Source organism: Grammomys surdaster, unplaced genomic scaffold, assembly GCF_004785775.1.
Source record: "Grammomys surdaster isolate TR1022 unplaced genomic scaffold, NIH_TR_1.0 412, whole genome shotgun sequence".
NCBI classification, from domain to species: domain Eukaryota; kingdom Metazoa; phylum Chordata; class Mammalia; order Rodentia; family Muridae; genus Grammomys; species Grammomys surdaster.
The window spans coordinates 197,499-210,415 of record NW_021604831.1 but is presented as its reverse complement, the minus strand read 5'-3'; the positions used below and the strand labels follow the sequence as shown (position 1 = coordinate 210,415).

The window sequence follows — 12,917 nt, the reverse complement described above, 5'->3', positions numbered from 1 at the left end:
CACTTCCTGACTTCCACATCAGCATCTACCTTTGGTGACTGCACATGGGATGGATACTCAGGTGGAAAGGTCTTCAGACGGCCCCTCCTTCAGTTTTTGTCCCTCGCTTTGTCTCCATATTTGCTCCCTTGAGTATTTTGTTGCTCCTTCTAAGAAGGACCGAATCACCCCCAGTTTTTGTGTTGTTGCCATTAGAACTTAGCATCAATAGTTTCCATTATAAAATACAGTAGATTAATTTCCCAGTGAAGCCTCACAGTTATTGATTTTACTGTCTACATTTCTGTTGCCATTCTGTTATTCTGAGCTGAGGTCCACACAATACTGCTCACTAGACTTTCCTCATAGCATTCCTGGATTTTATCAAGCCTATTTCTCCAAAATTTCCCCCAAACTCACAAATTCTTAGTAGCCATGCGTCCAGGCTTACTCACAGAAAGACCCCATGTTTTAGTTTCTACACATGTTTGGCAATTTTTTGTGAATTTTCTGAGACATGACTAAAAGTTAGAATAGTGTGAAGTAAGAGAGTTCTTTTAATGCATAGTTTTCAGTCCATCACTGTAATGTTGTTTGACAAATCTTTTCCTGGGAAAATACAACAAACATTCACTCACCCAATATAAAGAACACACATGAGACCATAATAGATCTCACCAAAGTCTCCTTTGGGGAACCAGTGAGTTTTATTTAGAGTACTTATATAGTATGGCTGACAGTGAGCAGAACTAAGTCCAATAGTGCTGCATCACCAATGCTTACTTCAGAATGGGTGACATCTCTAAAAAGCTGAAAATCTCGATAACAGTGCTAAGCTTTAAGGCAGTTCAACTCCTTGGAAGTGTCTTGTTCATGTGCTTTATTTTGCATAATCCATTTCAAGGCAACTTTGTTTAGCTTCTGTTTATTTAGTTTGGCTTCTTTTTGTGTGAAGAAGACTTACTTCAATTTACTCTGACAGGTTGAATCTGGATATTGCTTATAGCAATCACAAATAAGGCTGTAGCCATCCCACAATCAAAACTTTGACCCACAATTGGTCCTGTCTAGAAGAACTACAAGAAAAAAATGGAGACTGAGGAAAGGAAAGTCCAATGATCACCCAAAATTGTGACCCATCTCAAGAGGAGGCTCCGAGGCCTAACACTACTACTGATGCTTTGATGTACTTGCAGATATGAGTTTGCCAGGGAAGAAGTGGTGGAGGAGGGTGACTTCATAGAATGACTAGCACTCTCAACTAACCTGGACCACCATGATGATCTCTCAGACACTGAGCAACCACCTAGGCATCAAACACTAGCTGGTTAGAGGCATGCAACATACAGCAGAAGACTGCTTGGACTGCCACAGTGAGTGAAGACGTACCTCTCCCTTGAGAGACTTGAGGTTCTAAGAACTGGGTAGACATGGAAAGGTGTTAGGACTGTGTGTGGATGTGTGGACATCCTCCTGGTGACAAGAAAGGTAAAATGGGATGAGGAACTCTCAGAGAGTAAAAATGGAGGGGCATAACGACCTGACAGTAAAACAAGATTAAAGACTAATACTAATGATAATAATAATTATAAATAATAATAAATCCAAACAACCAGAACCAGAGTAACATAGCACCTGCAGAGCAAATCTGCCACACTACAGCCAACTCTGTGTAGCCTAACAATATCAAAGAAAAGTTAATGACTTTAAATCCAACCTTATAAAGATGATAGATGTCTTTACAGGAGAAATGACTAAATCTCTCAAAGTAATACTGGAAATACAGTCAAACAGGTAGAGGCTTTTAAAAGGGGAAACTAATAAATCTCATAATAAAATACAGGAAAATATAATTAAATAGGCAAAGAAAATGAATAAAACTGCTCAAGATCTGAGAGTAAAAATAGAAAAAAAAAAGAAAACAAAAAGTGAGGGAATCTGAGAAATGGAAAATCTAGGAAGAGTAAGAAGAAAAACAGAGGCACCATCCACAGCTTATTAGAGATGGAAGAGAGATTCTCTGTGGTATGAGAAACAGTAGAATATATTGATACACAAGTCAATGAAAATATTAAACCTAAAACATTCTTGACACAACAGTTCTTGGTAATTGAGAATGGTAAGAAAAGACCTATTTTAAGAATACTAGGAATAAAAGAAGGTGATGTGTCCCAAGGACATTGGACATAGCATTACCCGAGGATCCAGCTATACCACTCCTAGGCATATACCCAGAAGATGCTCGAACATATAACAAGGACATATGCTCAACTATGTTCATAGCAGCCTTATTTATAATAGCCAGGAGCTGGAAAGAACCCAGATGTCCTTCAACTGAGGAATGGATTCAAAACATGTGGTATGTTTACACAATGGAGTATTACTCAGCTATTAAAAACAATGAATTCGAGAGGTTCCTAGGTAAATGGATGGAACTAGAAATTATCATCCTGAGTGAGGTAAGCCAATCACAAAAGAAGACACATGGTATTCACTCACTGATTATTGGATATTAGCCTAGAACCTTGAAATGCCCAAGATGCAACTCACAGGCCACATGAAGCCCATAAAGAAGGAAGACCAAGTGAGGGTGATTCGGTCCTTCTTAGAAGGAGCAACAAAATACTCAAGGGAGCAAATATGGAGACAAAGTGAGGGACAGAAACTGAAGGAGGGGCCGTCTCAAGACCACCCCACCTGAGTATCTATCCCATGTGCAATCACCAAAGGTAGATGCTGATGTGGAAGACAGGAACTGCATGCTGATAAGAGCCTGATATGGATATCTCCTCAGAGGCCTTCAAGAGTCAGACATATTCAGAGGCAGATGCTCACAACTAGCCATTGAACTGATCATGGGGTTCTCAATAGAGGAGTTAGAGTGAAGACTAAAGGAGCTGAAAGGGTTTGTGGCACCATGAGGAGAGCAACAATACCAACCAACCACAGCTCCCAGGGTCTAAACCACCAGCCTGGGAGCACTTAGGGGGGGATCCAGGGCTTCAGCTGAATATGTAAAAGTGGAGGGTCCTGCTGGGCATAGGTGGAAGAAGAGAACCTTGACCTCATGAAGGCTGGATTCCCCAGGGGGTGGGAATTTTGAGGGTGGGGAGGTGGGAGTGGGGGGGTGTAGATAGAGGTTACATCCACAGAGAAGAAGGAGGAGGGGCGAGGGGATTGGGGGTTCCGAGGGGGTGGTGGGGGATGGGGTAAGGGGACAACATAGGAAATGTAAATAAATCATCCAAAAAAAAAAAAAAAAGAAAGAAAACACTTTCAACAGAATTATAGAAGGAAGGAAAGGCCTGTAAACATATACTAAGTCTACAGAACAAGAAATAAATTAGACCACAAAAGAAAATCCCCCTGCCACATCATAGTCAAAATATAAAATCTAAAAATATAAAATACAGAACAAAGAAAGAATACTAAAAACTGCAAAGAAAAAGGATAAGTAAACATACAAAGGCAGACCTACCAGAATTATGTCTGACTTCTTGACAAAGACTCAAAAAGTTGGAAGGACCTGAAAAGATAGCATGTAACCTCCAAGCAACCACAAATGACAATCTAGACTATTATTTCCACCAGAACTTTTAATCACTGTAGATTAAGAAAACAATATATTCCAATACAAAAGCAATTTAGACATTATGTATCCAAAAATCCAATCTTACAGAAAATATGTTAAAAAAAAAACCGAACAACCAAAGAGGCTAACTAAACAATAAAATATAGTGAATGCATAATTCAACACTAGTGAAAATAAAATAAAGGAAGCACACACATATACATACCATCAACATCAAAATAACAAAAATTAATAATTAGTGGTTACTAATGTCTGATAGCACCAATGGATTCAATTTCCTAATTAAAAGACATAGTTTCACGTAGTGGATGTAAAAACATGACTCCTTATTCTAATGGATACAAAACCAAAATTCAACAACAAAGATATACCTTACCTCAGAGCAAATGGTTGGAAATGTTTTTTCCAAAGAAGCAGACCCAAGGTGGTATCTGGAGGATCCAGTGTAATATATAACACAATAGACTTTCAATAATCAATAGAATCAGGGAATGACTTTCATACTTACCAAAGGAAAAATTCAGCAAGATGACACCTCAATTCTGAATATATATATATATATATATATATATATATATATATATATATACATATATATATCAAACTCAAGGACAGTCACATCCATAAGAGAAACATTACTGAAGGTTAAACCACACATTGACCCCTATATATTAATAATGAGAAATTTTAACACTACACTTTAAAAAAGAGCATGTAATGTAGAAGGAAAGTAAACAGAGAAGTATACTAATAGAGATTATGAAAAAATGGATATACCATAAACCTATAGAACATTTCATCAAAAAAATATAATATGCCTTCTTTTAACAACCTTCAAAATTTTTCATATAATTTCTCACAAAACAAGATTCTAAATATAAAAGAAAATTAAAATAACTTCTTGAATTTTATCAGACCACTATGGATTAAAGATGAACATCAACAACAACAGAACACATAGAAACCCATGGAAATTGGACAATTCTCTATTTCATGATGACTGGTTCAGAAAAGAAATAAAGTAAAATCATACTGCTTCAGTAATAAAAGCAAATATAACCAAAGCCATTGACTGCAAATGAAACAAGGAAACAGGAAACTCCATTCAGGTTTGCATGACTGCAACCTAGCACAGTAACTATCGAAATCAATATGAAGAATTCTCAAAACATTAAAAAATGGCCCACATGTGCACCAACCCTTATTATATGCACAAATTACTCACTATCCTATGCCTTAGATACGTGGTAAGCCATGCTAATCACTGATATATTTACAATAAATATGAAATGCAAATGCATTTAATATCCTTGAACTGCTTGCTTTCAACTTAAAGTAGCTCAAGATGCCTCAAGTACTAAATTCATTGACATTTATAATAAGTAAAATGGAGTCTTTCCCATTTCATAATTCATTTATGATCTAATAAGATTTGGACAAAAAGAATGAGAACTCTATGCTTGACAATATTCAGAAATCACCAGGAACATTAACTATTTGACCAGAGGAGTATTTGACATCTTAAAGCTTCAAGCCCATATCCACACAATGGATCTGCTTAGAATTTTACCCAAGATAGAAGCTTGAAATACAAGTGATTTTATCCATAAACTCACACACTCTCTCACACACAAACACACACACACACAAACATACACACACACAAACACACTCAGGAACCTCAAGGTTTCCACTGCTCACCATAAATTCTCTTCTACACTGTTGTCTTGAAATGTGTGTAAAGCAATCAAATTTATGTTTTGTAACATGTTTCTGCTGGCATTAACAATAAGGAACTGGAAGTTATGAATAATACCATTCCAGTATAAAATGGACACTATTCACACCAAGGAATTAATAATAGAAGAAAATGGTAATGCATTTATTGATAATTGTGAAACATACAGGATTAGTTAGAGATTAAAAATTATTCTACCGAAAAGTTAAAGACTAACAATACAATAATATTCACAGAGAATATGTTGCAAAAATGTCAATATTCTCTCATACCAATGTATAAGGTACATTATGCAACATGTTTGTATTAGAATAGTTATTAATATTATTCTGGCTAAAATCTTTATATTTTAGAATATTTTTAATGAGTTTGGAAATGAATTCTATATGACTATTAATAAATTATGTCAAAGTAATACTGGGTGAAATATACTGTCATATTTTGATTTTGAAATAATAACTTAATATAAATATAATTTGCATTCTGGGATAAAAGTTTTCCAATCACTTTCAAATATAGGGACTCCCCATGGGACTTCTTTGATAATGACTAAGTTTTCAACATCATTTAAATTCTGTTATTTATTTACTTTAACATGTTTATTATTAAATTCTGGGACAAAAATTACCTATCAAGTTAGTTTCATACATGTATCTGTGTGCTTCATGTCGCTAGCCTTTGCTCCAATATTAGCCACATCCTTTACAAATGTAAGGTATCTCTTCATTTTGCATTCTGTATTATGTTTGAAGGCATGATTTTCTTGTCTCAGATTTTCCACAGTCTTTATTTTAGTAAGGTTTTTCTCTAGTATGAATTCTGAGGTAACTTTGAAGATTTGAGGACCAGGAAAATTATTTGCCACAACTCTACACTTATAGTGTTGTTTTCTAACTTGGTTTCTTTGATCAACTTGGAAAGTGGAGAATCAGGTAAAAGAATTGGCACACATTTTACATTTGTAAGGTTCTTCACTTGTGTTGATTCTGTAGTGAACCTAAAGACTTGAGGAAATAGTAAATGATATAACACATTTATTACACTTCTAAGGTTTCTTTCAAGTATGGAGTCTGTGATGAATTTTAAGATGTGATGTCTTGGTAAAGAATTTCCCACATTCATTAAATTTGTAAGTTTTCTCTCCTGTGTGGATTCTGTAGTGAACATTAAGCTCCAAGCTACCTGTAAAAGTTTTGCCTCATTCATTACATTTATTTATTTTTCTTTTTTTATTGGATGTTTTATTTACATTTCATATGTTGTACCCTTACCCCATTCCCCACCCACCCAGGAACTCCCTATTGCCTCACCCCTCCTCCTTCTTCTCTGCAGATGTAACCCCTACATACCTCCCCACTCCAAACTCCCCACCCTCAAATTCCCACTCCCTGGGGTGTCCAGCCTTCATGAGGTCAAGGATCTCTTCTTCCACCTATACCCAGCAGGGCCCTCCATTCTTACATATTCCTCTGAAGCCCTGGATCCCTCCCTAAGTGCTCCCAGGCTGGTGGTTTAGACCCTGGGAGCTGTGGTTGGTTGGTATTGTTGCTCTCTTCATGGGGCCACAAACCCTTTCAGCTCCAATGCTCTTCACTCTAACTCCTCCATTGGGAACCCCATTATCAATTCAATGGCTAGTTGTGAGCATCTGCCTCTGAATATGTCAGACTCTTTCAGACCTCTAAGGAGACATTTATATCAGGCTCTTGTCAGCATGAACTTCCTGACTTCCACATCAGCATCTACCTTTGGTGACTACACATGGGATGGATACTCAGGTGGAATGGTCTTCAGACGGCCCCTCCTTCAGATTCTGTCCCTCACTTTGTCTCCATATTTGCTCCCTTGAGGATTTTGTTGCTCCTTCTAGGAAAGACTGAATCACCCCCACTGGTCTTCCTTCTTCATGAGCTTCATGTGGTCTGTCAGTTGCATCTTAGGCATTTCAAGGTTCTGGGCTAATATCTAATAATCAGGGAGTGAATACCATGTGTGTTTTTTTTGTGATTGGCTTACTTCACTCAGGATGATAATTTCTAGTTCCATCCATTTACCTAGGAAACTCTCAAATTTATTGTTTTTAATAGCTGAGTAATACTCCATTGTGTAAATTTACCACATTTTTTGAATCCATTCCTCAGTTGAAGGACATCTGGGTTCTATCCAGCTCCTGGCTATTATAAATAAGGCTGCTATGAACATAGTTGAGCATATGTCCTTGTTATATGTTCGAGCATCTTCTGGGTATATGCCTAGGAGTGGTATAGCTGGATCCTCAGGTAATGCTATGACCAATTTTCTGAGGAACCGCCACATTGATTTCCAAAGTGGTTGCACCATCTTGCAGTCCCTCCAACAATGGAGGAGTGTTCCTCTTTCTCCACTCCCTCGCCAGCATCTACTATCTCCTGAGTTTTTAATCTTAGCCATTCTGACTGATGTGAGATGGAATCTCAGTGTTGTTTTGATTTGCATTTCCCTGACAACTAAGGATACTGAACATTTCTTTAGGTGCTTCTCGGCCATTTGAGTTTCCTCCATTGAAAATTCATTGTTAAGCTCTATACCCCATTTTTTAATAGGGTAATTTGGTTGTCTGGAGTCTAATTTCTTGATTTCTTTCTATATATTGGACATTAGCACTCTATCAGACGTAGGATAAGGTTTTTCTCCTGGGAGGATTCTGTAATGTACTTTAAGTTTTTAGTTCTGTGTAAAATATTTGCCACATGCATTACACATGTAAGATTTCTCTTATATAGGATTTCTGTAGTCAGCCTCAAGATTTTAACACTGGGTAAATAATTTTCCATATTTATTATGTTTATATGCTTTCTGTTCTCTCTGAAAGTTTAAAGATTCATTTTGAAGCATTCCTGCAGGTATCACACATGTATCTTTGGAATCTCCTTTAGTCAATGTTCCATTACATCAGCTATTAATTAAACATCCACTTAAAATGTCATCATTTGTTTCAGTTGTATAAATACTCTCTATGATATGCTGTTGCTAAGAAGATTGAAACCAGTGTTTAGAGAAAGCCATTCTTCCATCCTTGCCAAAAGGATATTCTGTACTTGAGCTAGTTAGATGATTTTCACTTAAAATTGTTTCAGGAATACAATCAAATAATAAGACATTACCTTCATAAAACATCTCTCCATTTTGATTGATTTGGTAAAAATTTAGTAAAGGATTCTTAATATATCATATATTCATATTGTTTATTCCACTGTAGTTTCTACAAGTACCTTCCCCATGGTGTCTTTCATATTTCATTAGATCCATATACAATTTCTTATGTTGATTCACATGGTAGAATTTGTGCCTGAGTAGATGTAGTTGTTGAGGAAGCTGTCCTAAATTTTGAGAGAAATATCCTTCAAATTGGTAACATTCAGTAACTTTTTCTCTGCTCAAAATCTTCTGTGTTCATAAAGTATTGAAGTACTGCTTAATCTCCTATTGTGTGACACAAAAATCAGAAAAGACAATTTATTCACCCAAATGTCACTTTTTAATGTTTGTATATTTTGGTGTAGAATATAGTTGTGCTTGAAAACTTGAATTTTTTTTCTAGAGAAGCTTCCAGTTGTGAAAAAGAGAGTGACCCAGACTTAGTCTTTTCCGGGGAAGGTAGGGCTCTTTGATCATTTTCAGAAATGAAACAGATATGTTTTGCAAACAGATCATTTCCATAATTTCACATTTTATATACTGTACTGTTACCTATACATTACCATAACTTGTTTTGATTTAGATGTGGAAGGCTACTACATCCAAATCTTCGTGATATTTTTTCCAGAAATAATCTTGTGTATATTTTTTGAAGAATATATTCTTGGTATAATCACAAGTCAGAGCGGAAAGTAATGAAAGCAAATTATTATATAGCAATTTGGAGTTAGGTAAAAACTGTATACATTCATAATATATGAAATAGCATGAACCTGAGGATCATAGAAAGACAGTTATGAAATGCAAAATTTTCTTACAAAAACAATTCATAAACATAATGCACATTAGAAGATATCTCATGAAATATGCTATATATTTTATAATATTATGAATATCATCATTAGTTATTCATTATAATAGTACAACTTGAAACAAAATTGTGGTAACTATTTTTTAATTGTGGTAATTAAAAAAAAATTCTTTCCTCTGTGAAACTGATTTATCAAAATGGATACAAATTACCTTCCAATGACAGAGTAAAAAAATTTGGACAGACATACAATACTTATTTTAAGACTGAATGCTATTTCAAGATTAAATAATGCATTTAAAATCAGAGAGAATATTTATAAGAAAACAAGGAATGACATATGATAAAATCTTAAATGTTCTAACATCCCATACAGACATTTCTTCAACTATTTTCATAGCTGTCTTATTTGTAAAAATCCAAATGTGTAAACAATTTAGATGGAAACCTCATCTGAAGTTTGAATAAATAAAGAAAACACGGTACAACTTCACAATGGAGTAATATTCAGCTACAAAAGACAAAGATGTCATGGATGTTGCAGTCGAATGGAATTAACTTGAGAATATGATCCTGTCTGAGTGAACTTACTTCCAAAATTCCATGCATGGTATATACCCACTTACAAGTAGATATTAGCCATAAAATACCTGTACCATATTACACTACTAAGACCCAAAGAACCTACATATGAATGAATGCCTAACCAAGTAAGTTTGAATTATTTTAGAAAAGGGAATAAAACAGACATAATAGCCTGATGGATAAAGAGAACTGGGAGAGGGTTTGGGTTGGGGAAGAAAATATTGGTTTCAGGATCAGATTTAGAGAAGGACAAGAGAGAAGGCTAGATACCTATGAAAATAAATTGTACTCTGCAGCTGTTTGAGTCAGAAATGGGATATATATTGAGGATGAGACTGATACACAGGATAAGAGGTGGACAAAAGAATCAATGAGGGTAACCTTAGCTATGACTCAATATATTGATTATATGGTACAGAAGAGGTAATATCCTGCAGCCAGTCAGGAACCCCAATAGAGTGGTAGAGACCTCCTACCTCCCAGAAACCTTTCAACACAAAATTTATCTTGTCAACAAGCAATTGTGGCACTGGGATGGAGCAGAATCTATGGGAATATCTACCTAAAAGCTCAATGAAATCTTTGACATTATTAATGATACTCTGTTATGGTTGCAGATAGGACAATGTTGTTCTCTGAGATTCAAAACATCAGCTGAATCAGACAGAAATAGACAGCCACGACAAGTAGTTGATAGAGCTTGGGTTTCTCAAAGAAGAATAGGAGGTAGGATTGTAGGTCCTGAAAGGGATAAGAACTCCACAAGACCAACAGTGTCAATCAACGTAGACCCTTGGGGACTTAAGATTCTAAATTGCCAACCAAAAAGCATGCACTGAGAATGTTTTTTTGCTACCATGTGTAGCTTGCTCACTAATTGGCATGGTTAAAATAGTAAAAACTCCTGTCTTACCAAAGTAATATACAGATTCAACATAATGTTCATTAAAATTCTAGCTCTATTCTTTACTGAGATATTAGAGAAATTCTGAAATTCATCTAAAATCTACTATTAATACTACAAATAAAAATGAAAGTAATATGACTCCAGAAAGTCAAGAGAGGGAAAAAAATTCCATATTATGAATGAATATTAGGTCAATTAATCATATTCCATGCCTTCTGTTCAGGGACAGTTCCAAAACAAATCAGACTCCATGTTTAAATACATTTTAAACTTCTATTCTTTTTTTTTTCTTTTCAGAAAAAGAGAGAATGACATATAGAGACATAGATAGAGAAAAATAGACACAAAAATCAGAGAAATCAAGAAATTGAGTTAGTGTGGAGAGTGTAGATGGTCTGCAAGGAATTTAATGAGAGAAAAATTTGAGCAAATTAGACTCTATAAAAATATAAAAAATGGCTTCTGGTTTCCATCTTTGCCTGGAGTTGACCCTGTGTCACAGCTCTTCTTACCAAAATCAGGCTTAGAGATACCTGGTCTCAAAGGAGTGCTGACAAATGTGACAGCACAGTTAGGACCACAGCTTTTGCTCACATACCTGGCCCAAGAGGGACCCATCCAAAGCTATGAGGACACAGAAACAGAGGAGCATCCTCAGACAGGATCACTCCATTTTACATCTGAGCCTGGAGCTGTCTTTATGCCACAGCTCTCTGAAACCAATAGCAGCCAGGAATGAGCTAGTCTCCCAAGATTGCTGGCAAACCTGAGAGCACAGATAAGACTACCACTTCTGCTTAAATTCCTGGTTCAAGAGGGAGTCACCAGAAACATCAGGACACAGGATACAAAGAACAGCCAGGGACAGGATCCCTCGGGTTTCCATCTAAGCCCTGGAGCTGATCATGTACCACACAGATGTCTGTACCCAAATTCCTCCTGGGGAGATCTGGTATTCCAGGAGTGTTGACACACAGATTTACAGGATTGACAACAGAGATAACCAATGGCAAGAAGCAAGGGCAATAACATAAGCAATAAAAAACAAGGCTACTTGGTCTCATCAGAACCCAGGTCTCCTTCCACAGCAAGCCCTGAATACCCCCAACACACTGAAAAATCAAGACTTTGATTTAAAATCTAATCTCACAATGATGATAGAGGATATTAGGAAGGACATAAATAACTCCATTAATGAAAGACAAGTGAACAAGTAATACAAGTAGAAACCCTTAACGAGGATACACACGAATCACTTAAAGAATCACAGAAAACACAACCAAAGAGATGAAGGAATTGACCTAAACCATTCAGGATCTAAAACTGGAAATAGAAACAATATAGAAATAACAAACTGAGACAATCTGGGGATAGAAAACCTAGGAAAGTGATCAAATGTCATAGACACAAGCATTACCAACGGAACACAAGAGATAGAAGAGGGACTCTCAGGTGTCCTAGATACCATCAAAAACATTGACACAACAGTCAAAGAAAATGCAAACTGCAAAAAAGCTCCTAACCCAAAACATACAGGAAATCCAGGACACAATGACAGGACAAAACCTAAGAATAATAGTTATAAATGAGAGAAGATTCCCAAATTAATGGGCCAGTAAATATCTTCAACAAAATTATGGAAGAAAACATCACTAACCTAAAGGAAGAGATTCCCATAAACATACAAGAAGTCTACAGAATTCCAAATAGGTTGGACCAGAAAAGAAATTCCCCTCATCACATATTAGTCAAAACACCAAATGCACAAAACAAAACAAAACAAAACAAAAACCAAAAGAATATTAAAAGCAGAATGGAAAAATATCAAGTAACATATGAAGGCAAACCTATCATAATTACACCAGACTTCTCAACAGAGATTATGAAATCTAGAAGATCTTTAGAAGATGTCGTACAGCCCTTAAGAGAACACAAATGCCAGCCTAGACTACTATAAACAACAACAATCAAAATTACCATAGATGGAGAAAACAAGATATTTCCTGATCAACCAAAAATTTACACAATATCTTTCCACAAATGCAGCACTATAAAGGATAGTAGATGGGAAACTCCAACACAAGAAAGGAAGGTATACCCTAGAAAAAGCAAGAAAGTAACTTTCATT

General features: G+C 35.9%; 1 pseudogene; it reads right to left on the bottom strand.

Moving 5' to 3' along the window:
• LOC114632737 overlaps positions 1–12,917 on the bottom strand; it is a 240,737-nt pseudogene that overhangs the window by 189,689 nt on the left and 38,131 nt on the right.